The following is a 24088-nucleotide window of genomic DNA, read 5'->3' as shown; positions in this document are numbered from 1 at the left end:
CTCACTAAACAAAAAACCACTGCACTGCCCTAAACCCTAAAACACTACCCCAGCACGACACCTACACTGCACGAACACCACTGCACTGCCATAAACCCTAAAACACTACCCCCAGCACGACCCTCTACACTGCCCGAACACCACTGCACTGCCCTAAACCCTAAAACACTACCCCCAGCACGACCCCCTACACTGCCCGAATACCACTGCATTGCCATACACCCTAACCACTACCCCCAGCACGACCCCCTACACTGCCCGAACACCACTGCTCTGCCCTAAACCCTGAAACACTACCCCCAGCACGACCCCTACACTGCTCGAACACCACAGCTCTGCCCTACACCCTGAAACACTACCCCAGCATGACCCCTACACTGCCCGAAAACCACTGCACTGCCCTAAACCCTGAAACACCACCCCCAGCCCGACCCCCTACACTGCCCGAACACCACTGCTCTGCCCTAAACCCTGAAACACTACCCCCAGCACGACCCCTACACTGCTCGAACACCACAGCTCTGCCCTACACCCTGAAACACCACCCCCAGCATGACGCCCTACACTGCCTGAACAAAACACTTCCCCTACACTACACAAACACCACTGCACTACCCTAAAGCCTAAAACACTACCCCCAGCAGTACCCCCTTATTTCCCAAACACCACTGCACTACTCTAAACCCTAAAACACTACCCTCAGCAGTACCCCCTACACTACCCAAACACCACTGCACTACCCTAAACCCTAAAACACTACCCCAGCACGACTCCCTACACTACCCCAACACCACTGCACTAACCTAAACCCTAAAACAATACCCCCAGCACGACCCCATACACTACCCAAACACCACTGCACTACCCTAAACCCTAAAACACTACCCCAGCATGACCCCCTACACTACCCAAACACCACTGCACTGCCCTAAACCCTAAAACACTCCCCCCAGCATGACCCCCACACTACACAAACACCACTGCACTACCCTAAACCCTAAAACACTACAACCAGCATGACCCCCTACACTACACAAATACCACTGCACTACCATAATCCCTAAAACACTACCCCAGCACGACCCCCTCCACTACACAAAAACCACTGCACTACCCTAAACCCTAAAACACTACCCCAGCAGTACCCACTACACTACCCAAACACCACTGCACTACCCTAAACCCTAAAACACTCCCCCAGCACGACTCCCTAGTCTACCCAAACACCACTGTACTACCCTAAACCCTAAATCTACCCCCAGCACGACCCCTACACTACCCAAACACCACTGCACTACCCTAAACCCTAAATCTACCTCCAGCACGACCCCCTACACTACCCAAACACCACTGCACTACCCTAAACACTAAATCTACCCTCAGCATGACCGCTACACTACCCAAACACCACTGCACTACCCAACACCCTAAAACACCATACCCACCAAGACCCTCTACACACACAAACACCACTGCACTACCCTAAACCCTAAAACACTACCCCAGCATGACCCCCTACACTTCCCAAACACCACTGCACTACCCTAAACCCTAAAACACTACCCCCAGCACAACCCCCTACACTACCCAAACACCGCTGCACTACCCTGAACCCTAAAACACTACCCCCAGCATGACCCTCTACACTACACAAACACCACTGCACTGCCCTAAACCCTAAAACACTACCCCTAGCACAACCCCCTACACTACACAAACACCACTGCAATACCCTAAACCCTAAATGTACCCCAAGCATGACCCCCTACACTACACAAACACCACTGCACTACCCTAAACCCTAAAACACTACCACCAGCACGACCCCCTACACTACACAAACACCACTGCACTACCCTAAACCCTAAAACACTACCCCAGCACGACCCCCTACACTACACAAACACCACGGCACTACCCTAAACCCTAAAACAGTACCCACAGCACGACCCCCTACTCTACCCAAACACCACTGCACTAACCTAAGCCCTAGAAAAGTAACCACCACCCCATGCCCAATACTCCTTACCTCTCACTCCTCGTGGTTCCTCTCTCCTCGTGGTTCCTGCTTCCTATTGTCTCTGAGGGGCGGTGAACGTCGTTGTAAGGAAACGGAACAGCCTCTGTTTCCTTACAACGACGTGGGTCGTCTACATGTTTTTAGAACTCATGGTCATTTACCATACATACCTTTACAACAAAATTCGTTGTAAAGGCATGCGTGGTAAATGACCATGCGTTCTAAAAAAAATGCGTAGTAATGACTTTGTGATGTACAACGCATGAGTGGTAATGCATGTGTTGTAATGGTATCGCGAAGTAAAAAATTCGTTGTAACGGCTGTTTACCGATCGAAGCTGGCCCCTGTTCTTCAGTGAGTCGTTTATTTGATAAATTAGGAGAAAGGACTGTTTTTTTTTTTGCGAAAAGTGCATTCCCGGCTGTTGTATTGTGAAGGTGTCCGCGTGGCCTGGTTTCACTTCCTGTGAGAGAGTGGAAGAGTCTGTTTGGATCTAAAGGGGTTCTGCTGTTGGACGGGGCCAGCGCGACACGTCATCAGAAAACACAGCTAATGGAAAGCGTTGTCCCTGAAGTGTGGAGCAGTGCCATGAGAGGTCAACGAGTGTGCATCCCACCGCAGTATGATCATACCGCGTGACCCATGTGCCGCCTCCAGTGTACGGAAGGCAGAAGCGGCATCCATCGCAGGCCCTGTTGAAGACTGTTGTAGCACTAATTCTACATTTTGGAACTACAGCATTTTAACCTTGTTGTTCCTGCCAGATACAAAGAGAAGATCCTGTGTTATTCAGTGCCCTCGTTACCTTTTTTGTGGGTAGTGGTGCTTGTCACTTTGCTTCCCCGCTGGTGCACACGACTGGGCTCCCCACCTCGTGTGCCATTTGCAGGGCCTCTACCCTCGGATCACTGGTTCCGGTTTCTGGAGTGGCAACATAAACGATTGCTCCCAAAGGACTAGCCTGAACACTTAGGTGAATATCCCCTGCACCAGCATTCTGCGGAAATTCTTTCCTAGCTCTCCCACGTCGACGACGATGTCATAATAGCAAGGCTCCACTCGCGACACCGTATGACGTAATAGGAGCCATAAGAGGACCGCGTCGACGTGCTGACGTCGGTTCCACCCATTTTTTCCGTGCCACCGAGGTAAACAGGTGGACCGACACATTTTCACATGTATACAAAGTATACTAAAATATATATAAATATATATATATATGTGTATATATATATATATATATATATATATATATATATATATTACCTACTGGCGGTCGCCAGTAGGTAGTTATAGTTAGGACCACGTTTCCATAGGAAATCCGCAACATTCTATTTTGAATAACTTTGGCGCCGGTCGACGAATCCTCGCGAATTTCTCCAAATAAGTGGGGCGCTACGCTCCGCTCCTACCCTGAAAGTCTCGGGGGGATTCGTCAAGCGGGGGCTGAGATAAAAGGGGGGTCCCAAAACGCGTTTTTCCCATGCATTTTTCCATAGGACCTTTAGACAGGGCTACAGCCCGAACGGCTGAACAGAATTTAATGAAATTTGGCAGAGAGGTAGTCCCCAGGTCAAGGAAGTGCCTTTTGTAGGTTTGGTGTAAATCTGTTCAGTAGATTCTGAGAAAATAGCCTTTAAATCAATATATATATCTCAGCCAGCTTACGGTGCGCTTACGGTACGCTTACCGTACGCGTACGGTGGCGTGCGCGAGCGCGATTCTGATTGGCTCTTAGATCTTAGTAAACATTCGAATCGGCCGAAACCAGGAAGCGGCGGCCGCCATTTTCTCTCTCGCACTGAGAGTGTGGATTAAAATACAAAGCACAAAAACATATAAAGGGGCTGTTTGGACACCTCCAAAACACCTAGCCATGTTGAGGGAGTCCCCAAAGATCCCCCAAGGCCAAAAACGGAATTTTTATTTTTTCGCTAATTTCGCCGATTACGCTTACCGTACGCGTACGGTAAAAAAATATAAAAAAAAAAAAATTACCCACACTCTCCCCACCCCGTGTGTATGGTGCCCGAAGGGCACCATTTGAGCCTGGTTTATGACAGCTAAGAAAAAGTAAAATCTAACATTTCAAAACGAAGTGCATCATATGTCCTCCATGTGCGCACGGTGCGCGAAGCGCATCGTGCGTACATGGCCCATCTAGCGTAACGTGCCGAGCGTGCGTGCACTTCACTAACTGCGTAAAGTGGGCGCGCACGGTGCGCGAAGCGCACCGTGCGCGCACGGAACGAACTGAGTTAAGTGGGCGCGCACGCCACGAATGGCGTAAAGTAACTTAGCATTTAAAAAACCATACAAATTTACTGAAAAAACCATAGGTTTCACACACGTTATAGTTAGGAATTAGCATTTAAAAAACCTTGCAAATTCACTGAAAAAACCATAGGTTTCACACATGTTATAGTTAGCGGAAATTTTACTGATAAAAAACCAATGAAATTCCCCCGTTATAGTTAGTGCAGGCAACTATAACTCACGCGACCGCAATCTTCTGCTGATGACATATGTGTCTTTATGAAAAAAAAATATTTGTAATATATGTATAGCTAAAAATTTATGGAAGAAGACATGGGCAAATAAGTGTCTAAATACAGTATTAGCATCAGCAGAGGATTGCGGTCGCGTGAGTTATAGTTGCCTGCACTAACTATAACGGGGGAATTTCATTGGTTTTTTATCAGTAAAATTTCCGCTAACTATAACATGTGTGAAACCTATGGTTTTTTCAGTGAATATCTATATATATATATTCAAAACACTTCTGGTTGCCCTGCAAAGAAACGCCATCACAATTGGAAATCTTTCTTTCTTTAATGTGGGAAGTAGGTACAGTGCATTCACCCTCCAAACAGAAGCGCCATACGCGTTTCGGGTTCTATACCCTTAATCATGGGCTGTATGCTGAAAGTTCGAACTGCTTTATGGACTGTTCACTTTAACCCTGCCTATTGTAGGATTTCATTGCAGGTAAGCTTTCTGGGTCATGTAGTCCAAGAATTCCCATAGTGAGCGCCATTCAGAACTTCTTCTACAAATGCTTTCCCCAAGTGGGTTCCGTGGAGGGAAAAACATGCTGATACCTCACTTGTCCAGTTGCCCACAAAATCGGCTTTCCAATTCCTCATGGCACCCATGACTCAAGGTGCTGCCGGCCCGCTGGATAAGCGACGGGGCGTTTCCACGGCGAGGCGCGCCGCAAATTCAATTCAAAACACTTCAGGTTGCCCTGCAAAGAAACGCCATCACAACTGGAAATCTTTCCTTCTTTAATGTGGGAAGTAGGTACAGTGCATTCACCCTCCAAACAGAAGAGCCATATGCGTTTCGGGTTCTATACCCTTAATCATTGGCTGTATGCTGAAAGTTCGAACTGCTTTATGGACTGTTCACTTTAACCCCGCCTATTGTAGGATTTCATTGCAGGTAAGCTTTCTGGGTCATGTAGTCCTAGAATTCCCATAGTGAGCGCCATTCAGAACTTCTTCTACAAATGCTTTCCCCAAGTGGGTTCCGTGGAGGGAAAAACATGCTGATACCTCACTTGTCCAGTTGCCCACAAAATCGGCTTTCCAATTCCTCATGGCATCCATGACTCACGGTGCTGCCGGCCCGCTGGATAAGCGACGGGGCGTTTCCGCGGCGAGGCGCACCGCAAATTCAATTCAAAACACTTCAGGTTGCCCTGCAAAGAAACGCCATCACAATTGGAAATCTTTCCTTCTTTAATGTGGGAAGTAGGTACAGTGCATTCACCCTCCAAACAGAAGCGCCATACGCGTTTCGGGTTCTATACCCTTATTCATTGGCTGTATGCTGAAAGTTCGAACTGCTTTATGGACTGTCCACTTTAACCCCGCCTATTGTAGGATTTTATTGCAGGTAAGCTTTCTGGGTCATGTAGTCCTAGAATTCCCATAGTGAGCGCCATTCAGAACTTCTTCTACAAATGCTTTCCCCAAGTGGGTTCCGTGGAGGGAAAAACATGCTGATACCTCACTTGTCCAGTTGCCCACAAAATCGGCTTTCCAATTCCTCATGGCACCCATGACTCAAGGTGCTGCCGGCCCGCTGGATAAGTGACGGGGTGTTTCCGCGGCGAGGCGCCGCAAATTCAATTCAAAACACTTCAGGTTGCCCTGCAAAGAAACGCCATCACAATTGGAAATCTTTCCTTCTTTAATGTGGGAAGTAGGTACAGTGCAATCACCCTCCAAACAGAAGCACCATACGCGTTTCGGGTTCTATACCCTTAATCCTTGGCTGTATGCTGAAAGTTTGAATGTGTCATGTGATCAAGGCTCTAGGAGAGCCGAAACGTTATGGCCGTTGCTCTGGGCGAATAAACGGATATATTGCACCTTAATTTGGTTCGTGTGCTACTTCGCAAGCGGCAATAGGAGTGTGTAGCTGGTGAAGGTGGTTACCTTTGATATATATATATATATATATATATATATATATATATATATATATATATATATATATATAAATATATATATATATAGAAAGAGAAAATTAAAAAAAACATAGGATTGAGGTAAATTAGACTTACAAATTTTCATTAAAAAACCTTTGAAATTCACTGGAAAAACCATAGGTTTCAGGCACGTTATAGTTAGAAATTAGCATTTAAAAAACCATAGAAATTTACTGAAAAAACCATAGGTTTCAGGCACGTTATAGTTAGAAATTAGCATTTAAAAAAACATAGAAATTAACTGAAAAAACCATAGGTTTCTGGAATGTTATAGCTAGTTGAACATTTCACTCGTTCAAAAACATAGAAATTCCGGCGTTATAGTTAGTTCATCTAACTATAACTCACGCCCCCGCAATGCACAGCTGATGACGTCATATATTACATCATTCATTACATGGTCAGTGACATGCGACTGATGACATCACTGATGACATCTCAAATGACATCACTAATTTTTTAAAAACAAAGCGCGGGCTCCCACGTTCGTTGTATTTAAGCTCCCAGGTGGGCCAGGTCCCAGGGGCATGCCTAATTATGTGGCGGGGGCCCCGGTGACTGCCACCTCCTCGGGGCTATCACTCAGGCAGGCATTTGAAAGTACAGTCCAGCATGGCAGAATGCTATTGTTGGAAATCTCACAGTAAGAGGGCTGCGGTGAATAGTCAAATGCGTCTTCAGATTTACATCGTTGTAGTGACGGAGTCCAGCTAAAATCTGATAGTTTTAGGACACTGTTTGAGGGATTTTTCATTCACAGTAGGACATTTTGAGTTTTCCTACCCTAGCTTTGCACCTGCATGACAAAACGCCGGATTTCTGCTCTTGGAGGAGGCTTCCTCGCGGTACAAGTGCCCATATTCCCAAACCGAACGGTACTGCAGCGACATTGCACCCATGGCTGCCGGCCTGCATAGATGGCGGCAGGCGCGCAACACCCATTGGACTCAAAGGGCTTCAGCCCCTCCCCCCCCCCGCCCCCTCGTGTGTGGCAGCCCGGGATGAGAGAGCTTCGCGGCGCACACCCAGCCGCACCCGAGCACCTCATTTGTATGTTAATGAGGCCTCGCTGGTGTTTCACCCCTTCCAAGAGCCCCTGCAGCTCCACTCTGCCTATGGCTTAAAAGATTCAGCCCCTCCCCCGAAATTTTCTCTTAGCCCCCCCCGAAATTTGGCTCTAGTTGCGCCTCTGGATGGCGGCTCCCCTGCTCCTGGGACGTGGCGGGGGCTCAGGCGTTGGGGGCGAGTGCATAGTTCAGGTGAAGTGTGCCTCCCTGCGTTATTAGCAAGCAATGATGGGGAGGTCCCCAGGGCATCTGGCATGGGATGAGGGAGCTCACCTGACCGGGGGAGGTGAGGCCATTAAGGTGCAAATGAGTGCCTGTACGCCTCCAAGAAGGGTTGGTTTTCACAGAAGGGGCTGTGCTTTCATATTCAAATGAGCACTCTGGACTCCATCCCATTGGCCCCACAAACCATACTTTCGTGTTTACAAGGTCCTGGTGGCCTCAATTGACTGCTCAGCGTATCCTCGCTTTTTCATTCGAGTGATGCCGAACGCATCTCTGAATATACACGCGATGTAAACACATTTTACCCGTCGAGGATGCATTTTTGCCCAAGTGCTACTGGGCTGGTCCCCGTGTGTGATCGTCTGCGCAGCCTCTTTCACACACCAGCGTCTCTCCTGGCACAGTAACCCATTTGTTAGACTGTTTTCAAGACAGCCACGTTGCACCTCACAATGGCCCAAACCAGACAGAAGCTAAAGGGATAGTGGGAGGGTAGACACAAAATCTGAACACATTATGGCCACTCTAAGCGAAGCACAAAGGCAAGGGAGCCATTGATGTGTAAATCGAACAACAGAGGAGGGGGCGATGGGGTTATTGAATATTTTCTGTCACGAGGCAGCGGCTAAAGCCAGACTCTAATTCAATTAAACTCCAATGTATTTGCTCAAGCCTAAACAACAGGCTGGAAAAAAACATAAGGTTTGCTCAACTGTTCTGAGGTACCACCTTTCACCCCTGTATAAATCTGCCATCTCTGCCCACATGCGCCATCTCGCAGCAAACACCGAGGGCCTAGCAGGCAGAGAAACCAAAAACGCAGCAGGCACACAAAAGCGCCACAGGCTGTCCCAGGTTGACGAAGCAGCCAAAGGGGAGGGGGCACAATCCTTTGCTCATTGCCCAGGTGATGTAGCCAGGTGTGTCCTCTCAGCCACGATAATTTCCCAGAATACATAGAGTTAATATGGGTTAATTAATATGCAAATCTCCCAGCAGATGTTCTGAGGCAGGGCCTGTGTGAGAAAACAGCATTTGCTTTCTCCTACGTGATTTTGGCTGTCGGTTATTGAGTATAATTACTGTAACGAACCGAATACACACAAAACCTTTGGAATATAAAATTGTTACAGTTCTGGTTTTGCACAAGTTGCTACTTCCCTGCAATAAAAGCAAACACTTTCTTTTAGAAAAGAAAGGCCTTTCTGTTCCATTTTTGGATGTAAAAAGAAGAAATGAATCAAGTGAATGGCTTATCTTTTTTGCTATGCATAATTAGGTCAGTATTATATGAACATTCCAATGAGCACTTGGACAAATGTACTAATAAAATGATAGCACCAACCACCTGCAAAATCACATCGCATTGTTTGACTCAAAGGGGTTGATTCCGATCCGGGTCGGACAGCTCTCTGAGAGCTGTCTGTAGCCTTACCTTGCGACCGACACGTACCCGTAGCCGGTTCGTCCTGTTGAAGTACGATGCGCATAACTTCCAAAAACCCGACCGACACGTAGGCTGTGATTCAAGCTCCATTCTCTGTCCGAGCCGTAACTCCTAACGCCGAACCAAGTCGCCCGGAAGCAGTATCCATAGCAGTTTCCGCCCTGACAAGTACGATGCGTACTTCCTACGCGCCGTACAGGTCGCCAGGTACGGCATGTCACAGCATCTGGAAAAGAAGCATATCAGCTACGGTTCACGCCACAACTCAATCCACGGCTACAATACGGACCAGCTTGCAACGGGTACGAGACGGAACAACAAGCAGCGTATACGAGACGAACACATCATGAATCCCATCGCGCAGGTCATACCAGTACTCTACATCTATGACCGGATCAGGAACAGACGCGGACGGCGCAGACGGTAAGTCAGACACCTACCACACAAACAAATGAAACGTACCCGCAAAATGACACACACACACACACACACAGGGGATCCATATCCTGGCCACTAACAACAGGCCACCATAGGGGTTGTATGGCCAGCACCACTACCACCGCCACCCATAGGGGACCTATTGCACATCACCCCTGCCACCCCCACTCATAGGGCTTAAGTTGTCCATAACCCCTGTCACCCCACCCATAGGGGACCTGTTGCCCATCACCCCTGCCACCCCACTCATAGGGCTTATGTTGCCCATCACCCCTGCCACCCCCACCCATAGGGGACCTGTTGCTCATCACCCCTGCCACCCCCACTCATAGGGCTTATGTTGTCCATCACCCCTGCCACCCCCACCCATAGGTGACCTGTTGCCCATCACCCCTGCCACCCCCACCCATAGGGGACCTGTTGCCCATCACCCCTGCCACCCCCACTCATAGGGCTTATGTTGCACATCACCCCTGCCACCCCCACCCATAGGTGACCTGTTGCCCATCACCCCTGCCACCCCCACTCATAGGGCTTATGTTGCCCATCACCCCTGCCACCCCCACCCATAGGGGACCTGTTGCTCATCACCCCTGCCACCCCCACTCATAGGGTTTATGTTGCACATCACCCCTGCCACCCACACTCATAGGGGACCTGCTGCCCATCACCCCTGCCACCCACACCCATAGGGGACCTGTTGCCCATCACCCCTGCCACCCCTACTCACAGGGGACCTGTTGCCCATCACCCCTGCCACCCCCACTCATAGGGCTTATGTTGCACATCACCCCTGGCACCCCCACTCATAGGGCTTATGTTGCCCATCACCCCTGCCACCCCCACTCATAGGGGACCTGTTGCCCATCACCCCTGCCACCCCCACTCATAGGGCTTATGTTGCCCAGCACTACTGCCACCCCCACTCATAGGGCTTATGTTGCCCATCATTCCTGGCACCCCCACTCATAGGGCTTATGTTGCACATCACCCCTGGCACCCCCACTCATAGGGCTTATGTTGCCCATCACCCCTGCCACCCCCACCCATAGGGGATCTGTTGCCCATCACCCCTGCAACCCCCACTCATAGGGCTTATGTTGCCCTTCACCCCTGCCACCCCCACTCATAAGGCTTATGTTGCCCATCACCCCTGCCACCCCCACCCATAGGGGACCTGTTGCCCATCACCCCTGCCACCCCCACTCATAGGGCTTATGTTGCCCATCACCCCTGCCACCTCCAGCCATAGGGGACCTGTTGCCCATCACCCCTGCCACCCCCACTTGTAGGGCTTATGTTGCCCATCACCCCTGCCACCCCCACTCATAGGGGACCTGTTGCACATCACCCCTGTCACCCCCACCCATAGGATGGGTGAAGCGCCACACATCCATCATACTCCAACATTAGCTATGTCAGCAAAATACATCCCCCCTAACATCATGACAACAGTGTGTAGTCTGTGACAAATGCCCACAACAGTGATTATGACTTCAAACATACAATGTAACTACCAGCACATGTGTGACCAAAAAATGAGTGTGGCCTACACAAGGCAAGCATCACTATAGCACTGTATCAATGTGAAAGGAACACCCCCTCACTGTGTAGAACAAAAGTTAAGTGTGGGGTTCCAAACTGCAGCAAATGTCGAGCATTGTGGTGATGGGGTCTAATCCCCCCCTCATCACAGTGACCAAAAGGTAAGTGTCATCATGGTCAAAGCTGCAAATAACAAACAGCATGTATGATCCCTGTTCCCAACACATGAAACGCTTCTGTGGCAAACTAGTGGTTGTGTCCCATTCCCACAGAGATGTGGTGAGGCTAACAGTACTATGAAAACAAAACATACTCTCGGCCATGTGCAGACAAGCACCACACATGGGGGCTGACAATGCATACAGTGTACAATGACACAAGAGCAGAAGTGACCATCACAAAGCATACACACATCTCAAAAACAGACACACTAATCAAAACAACCTGCGTAGACTGTAGGTGTCAGCTCACAAACTCCCATTCCATGCCAGCAATGGCACCTAACAACCAGGATGAATGTGCTGAATGATGTGATATGACTCACAGGGACAGCAGGGAAAATCACACCAACAGCAATACCAATGCACTGATGCAGATGCACAAACACAAACAGGCAACCTCACACTGCTCATCTGGCACAACATGTGTGTGTGTGTGTGTGTGTGTGTCTCAGTATCCCCAGGCAACTACACAACACATGAGGGGGGCTGAACCACAGTGACACAGATGTGGACACAGTGCCATACAAAAGTAAACCATCATTGGGACCCCCTTTGTGAGCAATCAGGCATTGTGAGATGAGATGGAGCACAACAGACACATGTGACACAAGCTGGAATGAACACAAACTAACACAGCAAGAGACTGACACACAACAGCACTACCCCCAGGGACCAGACATTGGGGTGACACAAGCATTCATGACACCTCCACTGTGATGACAAAGGTAGATGTCTTACAAACTGTGAAAAACAATCATGTGTCCTGTGCCACAAACGTACATCACATCTACACAAACACAAATCACTCAGCATGGCCCGTCATCCATGGACAAACAGGAGCAAGGGGCCCATCCATGCAAACATTTACATCAGTCCACCCTCAACACCACACACCCTGAACTGCAACAATGTGCATCTGTGAAGCCCACATGGACAGGTGACATTGCACATGCACCCATGACAAACACAAGAATGTTGGGAGGAACAAACTCATCACACAAGGATAGTTTACAACCCTGCTGAATGACAGACATACTACACAGTATGCGGTACATGGCCATGATGTCAAAGCTCACGTAACCTTCAGAATACCTCCCACAGTCCTAGGACAATGCAGAAGCCAAGGAGAACCACAAGGCACACATGCTGACACCTGCAAACATTGCATCCCTGAACCGGACAAGTGGGAGCAGTCACACACACATACACATGTCTCAATCACTGAATGGTATCACCTAGGGACAACTACATGATATTGCGAACTAACAAGTGCCTTGGGGACCCCTGACTGTGTCCCATCTGCATCTGACAACATGACCACAACTCAGAACTGAAAAATCCCAATGATGAAACACCAATTAACAGTAGTGTGTCATGCACCCACATATCTGGTAGCCCATTGCAAAGTTGTGGGATGAACACAGTACCACTCAGCAAGCATCAACAACAGGAACATATCAAGGGAACACTGCCTGTGTATGAAAAGGGATGTGGACACACACACATGCTCACACAGCACACACCATGGGCCCAGGCTATGTCACAGAACAACACACTTACTTGAGGGGACCCAACTCCTGTGGAAGCCCAGCTGTGCCAAACATAGTCACAGCACGTCTCACTCATGTCAGCAGAGCACTTGGACAGTCAGCCATCAGTTACCACACAATGAAGGCTCTGGTCACAACAGCCTGGGTACGTAAGTCTCCCCTAAGTCATCTGCACATACTCAACACATATGTCCAGCAAGTTGCACAGAGGACCCAGTTGCTCCTATACTAATGATGCCCACACCTGTAGGTCCAGTGGTGATGCGCCCAAAGTCAGGGAAATAGACAAATTGGACAATGAGAAGCACATCATATGTGCATGGATGCAAGCCACAGATGTGACCATGCAAACAAAATGTTCACAGAGATGTCCACAAATTGTTGATCATGACACACCCAGTTAGCTGCAAAGGATGACATGGATACTGACCAGAATAGGATACATATCTCATGGACCACATGGAGTACCTCACATCAACACCTCAGTATTCAACATTGGAAACCAAGCATTACAGGTGCATGAGCATGCTAAACATCATCAACCTAATGTACAGCTAAATCAATTTCACAAGGATAAGGAAAAAAGCTTTATTCTGCATATGAAAATTTAAACGTCCGTTCAAACAAAAGGCCAATGGACAGTCCATTATCAAATGACAAGGAATGAACTTGAGTGACAACTGTCACACATTGCTTGCCTGCACTGGTAAGGACAGGGGACATCCCATCAGAGGGGCATACATGGGGGCAGGCCAGGCACCGCAGGGACAGGATCAGGGCGCAGCAGAAGGAGGCAGTGAAGGGGTGGTGGATGCAGGAGAGTCACTTGCAACTGCAGTGGAGCTGACTGAAGTGGTGGGTGCAGTCACAACTGTGGGGCACACGACAGATGGGGTGGGTGCAGGCACAACTTCAGTGGGCAGGTCAGATGGAATGGATTGGGTCCCCACTACAGTGCCCAAGTCAGACGGAGTGGTCGTGGACTCCACTGCAGTACCTAAATCCATGTGAGCGGAATGGGTTGTAGGTGAGGTCGGCAGGACAGTGGGGGGGACACGGTCCCCACATCAGTGGCACTAACCGTCTGACCGGGTGTGGAGGAGCAAGTGGTAGGGGGGGAGGGCCTCAGCATTTTGGGGATGGTGTAACTGTGGGTGGAGGAACCCGGGGCAGGGTGTGGCGGGGGAACCTCTGGAGTGGTGGTCTGGGGGATGGAGGACGGAGACTTCGTCTTGGAGCTGTGTGCCGGCGGTGGGGTCTTGCTCTTCTGGCTCTGGGGGGACTTGCGGGTGGGGGCCTCAGTCTGACTGCACCTGGGGGAGGGTGTCCAGGTGTGAGGGGCACTCCCCTCTGTGTGTGGGGACTTCCTCTTCCCCTTGTAATAAGGATCTGCTGGGTCGGTGGGGAAGAGGCCAAGGTCACAGAGGAAGAGCTTCTGTGGAGATGGGGTTGCAGGTGAGGCAAGGGAAGGGGGCTGGGATTGAGAGGTTTCGGAGGACTGCGGAGTGGTTGTGGATGACTGTGTGTGTGTGTCTGTAAACCATCCCCTGTGAGCGTGGTATCAGTCCCCTGCGCTTGCTTGTGTGCACGTCTAGCCCTTGGTTTGGGTGTTTGTGTGCTGCCCGTGTCTGTGGCTTTGTGAGAATGTGCAGGTGTGTGCGTGCTTGGGACAGGTAGGCTGCTAGGAATCGTGTGTGGTGCAGGGGTAGGAGGGGTGCGGGACTGTTAGAGGAGGGACACTGCTGCCGTCAGGGAGGAGGTCACGGACTGATTGGTCCTCTGTAGGGCAGACATGCCCTATGAAATGCCCTCCATGAACGACACCAGTGCGTTAACAGACTGGTGTGTGCATGGAGGACACTCAGCATCCATGTCTGCCCTACATGGATCTGTCTACGTAAGTCCACAGACTCCTCACTCAGGGCAGCAGGGGACACAGGGGCAGGGGGTGCAGTGCCTGGCACAAAGGAGACATGCTCCCGAACACGGGAGCCCCCACGGACCTCTGGGATGGGAGCCGATGGGGGGGTGGTGGAGGGGACGGTGGCGGGGACAGCCTCACAAGCTGGGGTTTGGTGGCTGCTGACACCCGCCTCCACAAGGGAGTCATCCTCAGAGCTGCTGTGGTCCTCAGCTGAGGTCGATGGTGCCGACGACTCCTCGATGTGGCTCCACTCGCCCTCCGTGCCACTGGGTCCCCCCGACTCCTCTCCTTCTGTCCCTGTCAGGCTCTGTGGCTCCTCCTGGTCCGTGGAGCTGTCCCCTCCTGTGGCCGTGGATGTATCTGGATAGGAATAGGAAGAAAGAGAACATCAGTCACCTGCACTGACTGCACACACCACAGTGAGTACATCACATCACAGGGCAAGCCCTGGCATCATCAGCTGTACACTGCTCAAAGTGCCAACACTGTTTAGAATAAGCCAATTGTCATTCTCACCATCAACCATGGCACACATATCCCTCCTTGACTTGCACCCATATGTCTGTTGCATGTTGGATGCTAATACCCCAATGTCCCGACATGCACCACCCACACATTATTTGGACATGCAAGGGAACATGTAGTCACTATACACACAGCACATCTCTTGCCACTGACTCAGTACAGGTGTCCGGATGAAGGAATGGGCAGAGACTCATTTCACATGCTTGTGATGCATGCCAGCAACACACACTATGATGTTCTCATGTCCTGATAGTCAATGCCACAATGGGGTGCATGGTGCACACTTGAACACAATGCAGGATCACTCATAGCAAGTTAAATGCCATGGCATGGCCGTTCTTAGTTGGTGGAGCGATTTGTCTGGTTAATTCCGATAACGAACGAGACTCCTCCATGCTAACTAGTTACGCGACCCCCAGCTTTTTCATTCCATGTTGGCAGGTGAGAACTTGTTTAAGTCTCTGTTAAAATAATATAGGTCCTGAAAGAGTTTTCCCAGATTTTTTCTTTGGTTGTTTTTCCCCCTTTCTCTTGGACCTCTAATCATCTTTAGGGGGGGCCTATCGTTTAGATTTATGCCTGGAAAGTCAGTCAACACTGTCTCCTGTCACAGGGGGAGGGCATCCAGACAACAACAGTATGCACTGTGTCACAATCAAAGCTCAGGGGTAAAGCTAACTCTGCAGATTATAAGTGCACTTGCCCATCCTCTGCAAACAACATATCCAGGACCCAGAAGACCCCACATCATGCAAATCAGACATATGAGTCTCTGCGAACACAACTCCTGTACTTAGCACACCACAGTCTGCCATGCATGTAACCTAGCTGCCTGAAGTACACAGTTGCATACACCATTGTGCGTTGTCAGATGATCACACACCTATATGTCACGCAGGTCTTGTCTCTCACAGTCACATCTCAGATATCCTGCTGACCCTCAAAATCATGGAAACCCCAGTTGTACGTAACAGGAAGCCACACCATAATGACACAGAGGCAGACACCTGAAGGCACATGTCACTAAGCACAACCTGTAAATTTATACACAGGAGTGGGATTACAGAGTGTTTCTAAACGCCCTTGAGGAGGAATGACTGCCCAGGTCTACGTGAAACAGTGTTTGGCCATGGTCGGTAGTCATGTGGCAAACCAAGTGTGACATACTTTATATACATACTCCTGAGGCCCACAAATTGGAGTCCCCTGACTGCATGGCTTTGTTTGAAATACCCCAGCCACATGTGGCGAGTCAGACCAGCAATTGGAACACATATCAAGGGCACACACAGATCACATATCAGATCCCAGGCATTGGGTAAACAATTGAACCATCCATGAAACACACAACAGAGTCACTGGAACAGATGCTGTCCGGAAGCTGAAGTATAGCTGACTGCAGGGACACAGTGCCGTAGTGACACAAGCAACAGACTTTAGGGGCCACACCTGTGGAACAGATGAGGAGGGTGCATCACACAATTGAGGGACCTGAGTGTGAGAAGTTGGCCTGATATGTAGTGCTCACTATTCTAGTGATCACTGTGTATCATTCCAAACGACCCTTATTGATGATTGGTTGTAAGTCAACCTTATAGACCAGCTATCCTAGTAGCGTGGATACGAGCAGTCTTAGGCTAAACTCTAGAGGGCGTGTTAAGCCAGCTGTTTACCATCACATATACCCCTTGAACACCAAGTGAAAGGACACCACACAAGTTGTTATGAAAATAAAAGGATATTTATTTATAACAAGACTACCCTGGCTCTTTATGAGTCAGGGAGCTAAGCACACTACAGAACTCTTAGGAAAATACTTCAGTTGCACAATTTACACAAATGCCCGAGGGGCACGAGAAACCATCTACACTAACAGTGAAATGCGAATGGTTAGAGTCTGGAGGTACTGATTCCGGAGTGTTCCGATCAGTGGGACTAAACGAAAAAGGAACTGGACACTTGAAGAGCGAACCTGCGATGGGGCACCAAAATGCTCGAGTTACCTAGCCCGGAGGCTGCGGCTGCGTGAAGTTCGGCAAGATGTCGGGAGTCCTCGTGTAGTCTCAGGAGCCTGAAAGAAGAAGTTGCTGGCAGGCGACCAGTGACGATGTTCAGAGGGATCCAAGCCTGGATCAGTGATGAAGGAAACCTGAAAGCAGAAGGGACTCAGTTCTCAACCGCTAGCCAGCGATCGTGTGGGTACCAGGGGGGTACCGGCTGAAGTCACCTCGACCAGGTGAGTGGGTGACGTCGGACTCGGCTGTTCCTCGGACCAGGAGGCGCGGCGGCGACCAGGATGGAGGGCGAGCTGTCCCACGAAGGTGTCTGCTGTCGATGATGCTGGGCCCAGGAAGGGGCAGCGGATCTTGGCAGTGGCAACCCAAGCGGGGGAGTCAAGATGGCGTCGGGAGTGGACCAGGAGGGTCCGTGGTACTCCTCTGTTGAAGGGGAGCAAGAGCCAGTCTGGAGCAACCAGACCGGTGATGCAAATAATCTTGGAGCGTCGTGAAGAGGGCCACAAGCCGGTCGGCAAGTGGTCGGACAACGCTGGGAACAGCAAGAAGCGGAAGGGCCCCCACGCAGATCTCGTGGATACTGGGGAGACAGACTTCGATGCTGGAGCTGCTCAGGGTTAGGGCTTCTCAAACCCTAGGTGCACTCACTCGAGGGTCCCTCGGTGGGCGTGCTAGATAAGCGTCGTGCAGGTTCTGAAGATAGCCGGTCCCGCAGGTCTCGTCACACCTACGACTCTCAGCTGGGCTGATGAGGTAGGTAAAAGGTCAGAGATGGCAGGGAACTCGGGTCTCGTCGAGCTGGGCAGTCTTGATCCGGAGGAGACGTACAGCAAACCGCAAGCGCTTAGGTGGTGCCCGCTGGTGCAGGGTGGCTACTCCTTAGCCACAAGGGAGAGTCTTCAGAAATAGTCAAGAGTTCCTTTCGTGGAAAATGGTTCGTGATTCGGAGTTATCCGATTATCTGATTGTCCCATTTGGGAAGGGGACTCGCTCCTACCTTTATTCTAAGAAAAGGGGCTGGCCCGTGACTAGGTTCTACCTATGGGTGGAGCCAGGAGGGGGTGGTTACACCCCTATCCTTCGTCCGGCTTCGCGCCAGCTCAGGGGCTGGTGTGCCCCCGAAACTGGTTTGAGCCGGGCTATGCACAGTGAGCACCGGGGTGCCACTTGCAATCACCTTCCTTTCAGCCCTGCCTACCTGGGATACACAAACCCTGTCTGGGATGGTGCTAACACCGCCCTCGACAGGAAACCCTTTGTCCAAGCTCCCCTTGCTGGAAGGTCCCCCAGCAGCAGGAGGTCAGACTTGTGTCTGGTGGCAGCATCCATTTTGTGATGCTGAGGCTTGAGTCAACTTTAACCGGGGTTCAAGGTTACTTCCATGTCGTGTCCTTCTAAAAGGGGGGAATGCCAACCCCGTCGCCAGGACTGGCGAGGGGTTCGTATTCCCATTCGTATGACACCTTACTCGACATGTGTAGGTGATGTGATGCCAAAGTTAGCAAATAACCGCAAGGATCATAATGCATTAAAAGTAGTTGGCCCGCGTCACCATGGAACGGCTATTAGGACTTGGTTCCGCAAGCCGTCGACGGGCTCAGCTCGCGCCAGAGCACCGTCCCACATGATTCCCTGCACTCTGCCTTCAGGATTGATAAGGCCTGCTATAGGAGTGACTGATAGGAATCCATGTGTCCATTTTAGGGTTTAGGTGTAGGAATACTACACCTACAGCAACGGGTGATTACACCACGTGGCCCCAGCTGTCGTGCAGCCAGTTGTGTCAGATTTGGGCGGACATTCCAGGGGTGGCATAATACATGCTTCAGCCCCTGGTAGGCCCTGGGTACACCGATGCCCTGGATACCTGTGGTATGCTGAGACAGGGACTGACAAGGCGGCCCAGTTCCAATTAGTGGATGCACCTAATGTACATGTGTGTTAATTTCGAGAGAGAACAGCTAGGCTGTGGGTCTGATTGGCAGGCCCACAGCCGGAGAAAGTCGTAAACCAATGAAGCAAAAGCAAAAAATCTGTGTGATCATGGGATTGCAGACCCTACTCTCCTACATGACCCCCCCCAAACTTTGGGACAATAAGCTAACCTTGACCAGGTGAGTCTTCTTGCTCTAAGTGGAAATACCTGGAGAGCCCATCTGCATTGCCATGATCAGTGCCAGGTCTATGCTCCACTGTGAAGTCCATCCCCTGTAGGGAAATGGACCACCTAAGTAGTTTGGGGTTTTCACCCTTCATTTGATTTAGCCACAAGAGGGGCTTATGGTCGGTCTGAATCTTGAAGTGAGTGCCAAACAAGTATGGCCTCAACTTCTTCAGGGCCCAAACCACAGCAAAGGCCTCCCTCTCAATAGCTGACCAATTCTTCTCTCTGGGGGTCAGCCTCCTGCTAATAAAAGCTATGGGCTGGTCATGACCATCAAAATTCAGTTGCGATAGAACAGCTCCCACACCCAGCTCCGAAGCGTCTGTTTGGACAATGAATGGTTTGGAGTAGTCTGGACTCTTTAGGATAGGTGCTGTGCACATGGCCTGCTTTAGGTCATCGAATGCCTTCTGACAGCTTGCTGTCCACTGAACTGTTTTTGGCATCTTTTTACTTGTCAGGTCGTTTAGCGGGGTCACAATGGATCCATAATTTCTGACAAATTTCCGGTAATAACCAGTCAGGCCCAAGAAAGCTCGAACCTGAGTCTGGGTGGTTGGAGGAGCCCAGTCCTGGATGGCCTGTATTTTGCTCTCCAATGGTTGAACCTGGCCTCCACATACAAGGTGGCCCAGGTATACAACCTGTGTCTGCCCTATCTGGCACTTGGTGGCCTTGATAGTGAGGCCTGCCTTCTGCAGGGCCTCTAACACTTTCCTCAGGTGGACCAGGTGATCCTCCCAGGTGGAGCTAAAGACAGCGATATCGTCCAGATACGCCGCACAGAAGTCGTCCAACCCAGTGAGAACTCGATTCACCAGCCTTTGGAAGGTGGCAGGTGCATTTTTCTAACCAAAGGGCATTACCACGAACTGATAATGCCCACCCGGGGTAGAAAATGCTGTTTTGGGCTTGGCCTCCTCAGCTAACCTGATTTGCCAATACCCAGCTGTCAGGTCAAACGTACTTAAGTAGTTGGCCGAGGCCAACCGGTCGATAAGTTCGTCTGCTCTTGGTATCGGGTGGGCGTCAGTCTTAGTGACTGCATTGAGACCTCTGTAGTCCACGCAAAACCTCATCTCTTTCTTACCGCCCTGGGTGTGAGGTTTCGGCACGAGCACTACGGGACTAGCCCAGGGGCTGTCCGAGGGTTCAATGACTCCCAGCTCCAACATTTTCTGCACCTCTGTCTTGATGCAGTCTCTGACATGATCAGGTTGCCGATAGATTTTACTCTTTACGGGCAGACTGTCTCCAGTGTCGACCTCATGGGTACACCACTTGGTCTGACTGGGTGTCAGAGAGAACATATGTCGAAAGGATTGAAGAACCTGTTTACAATCCTTTTGTTGATGTCCAGAGAGGCTGCCACAAAAGACAACACCATCTACTGATCCATCGTCAGGGTTCTGAGAGAGCAGGTCTGGGAGAGGGTCACTCTCCTCCTCCTGTCCCTCATCTGTGGCCATGAGCAAGCCCATGCCCTCCCTGTCGACATATGCCTTGAGCCTGTTTACATGGAGCACCCTGTGGGGGCTCCGGGGAGTTCCCAGGTCTACCAGGTAGGTGACCTCTCCCTTTTGCTCAATGATCGTGTGGGGCCCAGACCATTTGTCTTTGAGTGCTGCTGGGGCCACTGGCTCCAGCACCCACAACTTCTGTCCAGGCTGGTACACAGTCAGGACAGCCTTTTGGTCGTGCCAAGCTTTCTGTAATTCTTGGCTCGCCTCCAGGTTTTTAGACGCCTTTTCCATGTACTCCGCCATCCGCGAGCGGAGACCGAGCACATAGTCCACAATGTTTGATGCCGGCTTTCTGAGAGGTCTCTCCCATCCTTCCTTTACCAAACAAAGGGGTCCCCTTACAGGATGTCCGAACAGAAGCTCAAAAGGGCTGTAGCCAACCCCCTTCTGCGGGACCTCTCTGTAGGCGAACAAGAGGCAGGGTATCAGGACATCCCATCTCCGCCGAAGCTTTTCAGGTAGTCCGTGAATCATCCCTTTTAGGGTCCTGTTGAATCTCTCAACAAGCCCATTGCATTGTGGGTGATAGGGTGTGGTGAACTTGTAGTTGACACCACATTCCTTCCACATAGCAGTCAGATATCCCGACATGAAGTTTGCACCTCTGTCTGAGACGACCTCCTTAGGGAAGCCCACTCTGGAGAACACTCCAAGTAGGGCCCGTGCCACCACAGGTGCTGTAGTGGTCCTAAGGGGAATAGCTTCAGGATACCTGGTGGCGTGGTCCACCACCACCAGCATAAACTTGTGCCCTGATGCTGTCTGGGGTTCCATTGGTCCGACAATGTCGATCCCCACTCGTTCAAAGGGTACCCCCACCACTGGTAGTGGTATGAGGGGGGCCTTTGTCGTGCCACCTGACTTACCACTGGCTTGGCAAGTGACACAGGAGCGGCAAAACTCCTTCGTATCTTCGGACATGTGGGGCCAGTGAAAGTGTGGAACAATTCTGTCCCACGTCTTATTCTGGCCTAAGTGACCTGCAAGGGGAATCTCGTGGGCCAAGGTGAGAAGGAAACCTCTCAGAGACAAGGGGATGACCAGCCTCCTGGTCGCACCAGGTTTGGGGTCTCTTGCCTCGGAGTACAGGAGTCCATCGTCCCAGTACACTTTGTGGGTACCTGTGGCGTTCCCTGCAGCCTCAGCAGCGGCCTGCTGTCTGAGGGGTTCAAGTGAGGGGCAGTCTAACTGTGCCTTCCCCAGGTCTTCCCTGGAGGGTCCCCCTGAGCCCAGAAACTCAACCTGACCAGGTTCAAGCTCTTGCGGCTCAGTTTCCCTCAGTTCTTTAAGGTCAGCCTCCTCAGAGACTTGATCCACGACCTGGGGCAAGGGGGAAGGCGAAGCCTTACCCTTACTGCTCCTTTTCTTGGAAGGTGTCTGGTCCGTTCTTCCAGGATCCAGCACCTGTTCAGTGGGGCATCTTTTGGCCTGTGACCTGGTCACAGCAAGGACATGTGCTGGCAAGCCTAACATCTCCATGTGAGTCCTCTGCTCCACTTCTGACCATTGTGACGTTTCCAAATCATTGCCCAACAGACATTCTACGGGGAGGTCTGAACTAACCACAACCTTTTTCGGGCCACTTACCCCTCCCCAGGAGAAATCAACAACTGCCATACTGTGATTGGTAGTGACGTTGCTGGCATTGGTCACTAGGTAACTGGTACCTAGCATGATCTGTCCGGGGTCCACGAAGTTAGGCGTCACCATGGTGACACTGGCACACGTGTCCCTGTAGGCCTGAGCCACTTTTCCATTTATCAAAGGTGTCTGTCTGTATTTGCCCAAAGTATTGGGACTGGCATCAGGGGACATATCCATATCCCCTGTACAGACAAGGACGGCCTGAGTGAGCGTGCCGACTAAGTCGTCACTCCCCTCGGTTCCCAAGGTTAACCCAACTAATGCCTTGGGAGGCGCACTACCACTGCTGACTGTACTAGGGGGCGCAGGTGCCTTAGGGGCTGCAGTGGCAGGAGTTTGCCCTCCTTTCTTGGTGCACTCACTAAACCAGTGAGTCTTACTTTTACAGTATTGGCACCACCTTTTTGACTGGCCTTCTTGAGTCTTCTTCTTCTGTGAAGCCTGACCCCCACCCTCTTTGGTTTGTTGGGGACCTGTCGAAGACTTCTGGTCATTTTGTTCGTTCTTGTTACCCTTTTGGTCTGCTTTCTTCTGACCACCCTGGTTCTGATTCTGGTTCTGCTTGACCCTTGTTCTGACCCATCTGTCTGCCTTCTTTCCCAATTCTTGGGGAGAGGTCAGATCCGAGTCGACAAGGTGCTGATGCAACAATTGGTTCTGACAGTTGTTTAAAATCTGTTCTCGCATGATAAGATTGTACAATCCTGTGTAATCAGTAACCTTGCTACCCAGCAACCAGCCTTCCAAAGCCTTAGTGGCACAATCGACAAAGTCAGCCCAATCCTGAGACTGAATTTTCTGGGTGTCCCGGAACAGCACCCGGTACTGTTCCGTGGTTAAGCCGAACCCATCAATCAGTGTGTTCTTCAGGACTTGGTAGTTGTTAGCATCCTCAGCTCTTGTAGTGAGGAGCTTGTCCCTTCCTTTACCTTCAAAGGAAAGCCACAGTATAGCTGCCCACTGACTTGGGGGGACGCACTGGACAGTGCAGGCCCTCTCCAAGGCAGTTATCCACTTGTGGATGTCGTCCCCTCGTTTAAAGGGGGGCACTATTTTACTCAGGTGTCTAGTGTCTATACCCCTGTCTTCCTCTCTATTGAGAATGCTGCCACCAGTGGGATCTAACCCACTTAATTTCTGCTCTCGGGCCAAGGCAAGTCTTTCTTTGGCGAGGGCAAGTTCTTCCCGCTCGATCCTCAGATTGACCTCCCGCATCTTCGCTTCATGCTCCCTCCTCTGAGGGGAAGTCATTCCTCTCTGAGAAGATGCCTGAGAGACATGT

General features: G+C 50.6%; 1 protein-coding gene across 1 annotated transcript in view; it reads left to right on the top strand.

Annotated features, from left to right (window-relative positions):
- Positions 1–24088, top strand: part of LOC146808463 (vomeronasal type-2 receptor 26-like) — a 338649-nt gene that overhangs the window by 135479 nt on the left and 179082 nt on the right. The window lies entirely within an intron of this gene.

Source organism: Triturus cristatus, chromosome 8 (genome assembly GCF_964204655.1).
Source record: "Triturus cristatus chromosome 8, aTriCri1.1, whole genome shotgun sequence".
NCBI classification, from domain to species: Eukaryota; Metazoa; Chordata; class Amphibia; order Caudata; family Salamandridae; genus Triturus; species Triturus cristatus.
Note: the sequence above shows the minus strand (reverse complement) of the source record. Positions and strands in the feature narration are given on the sequence as shown.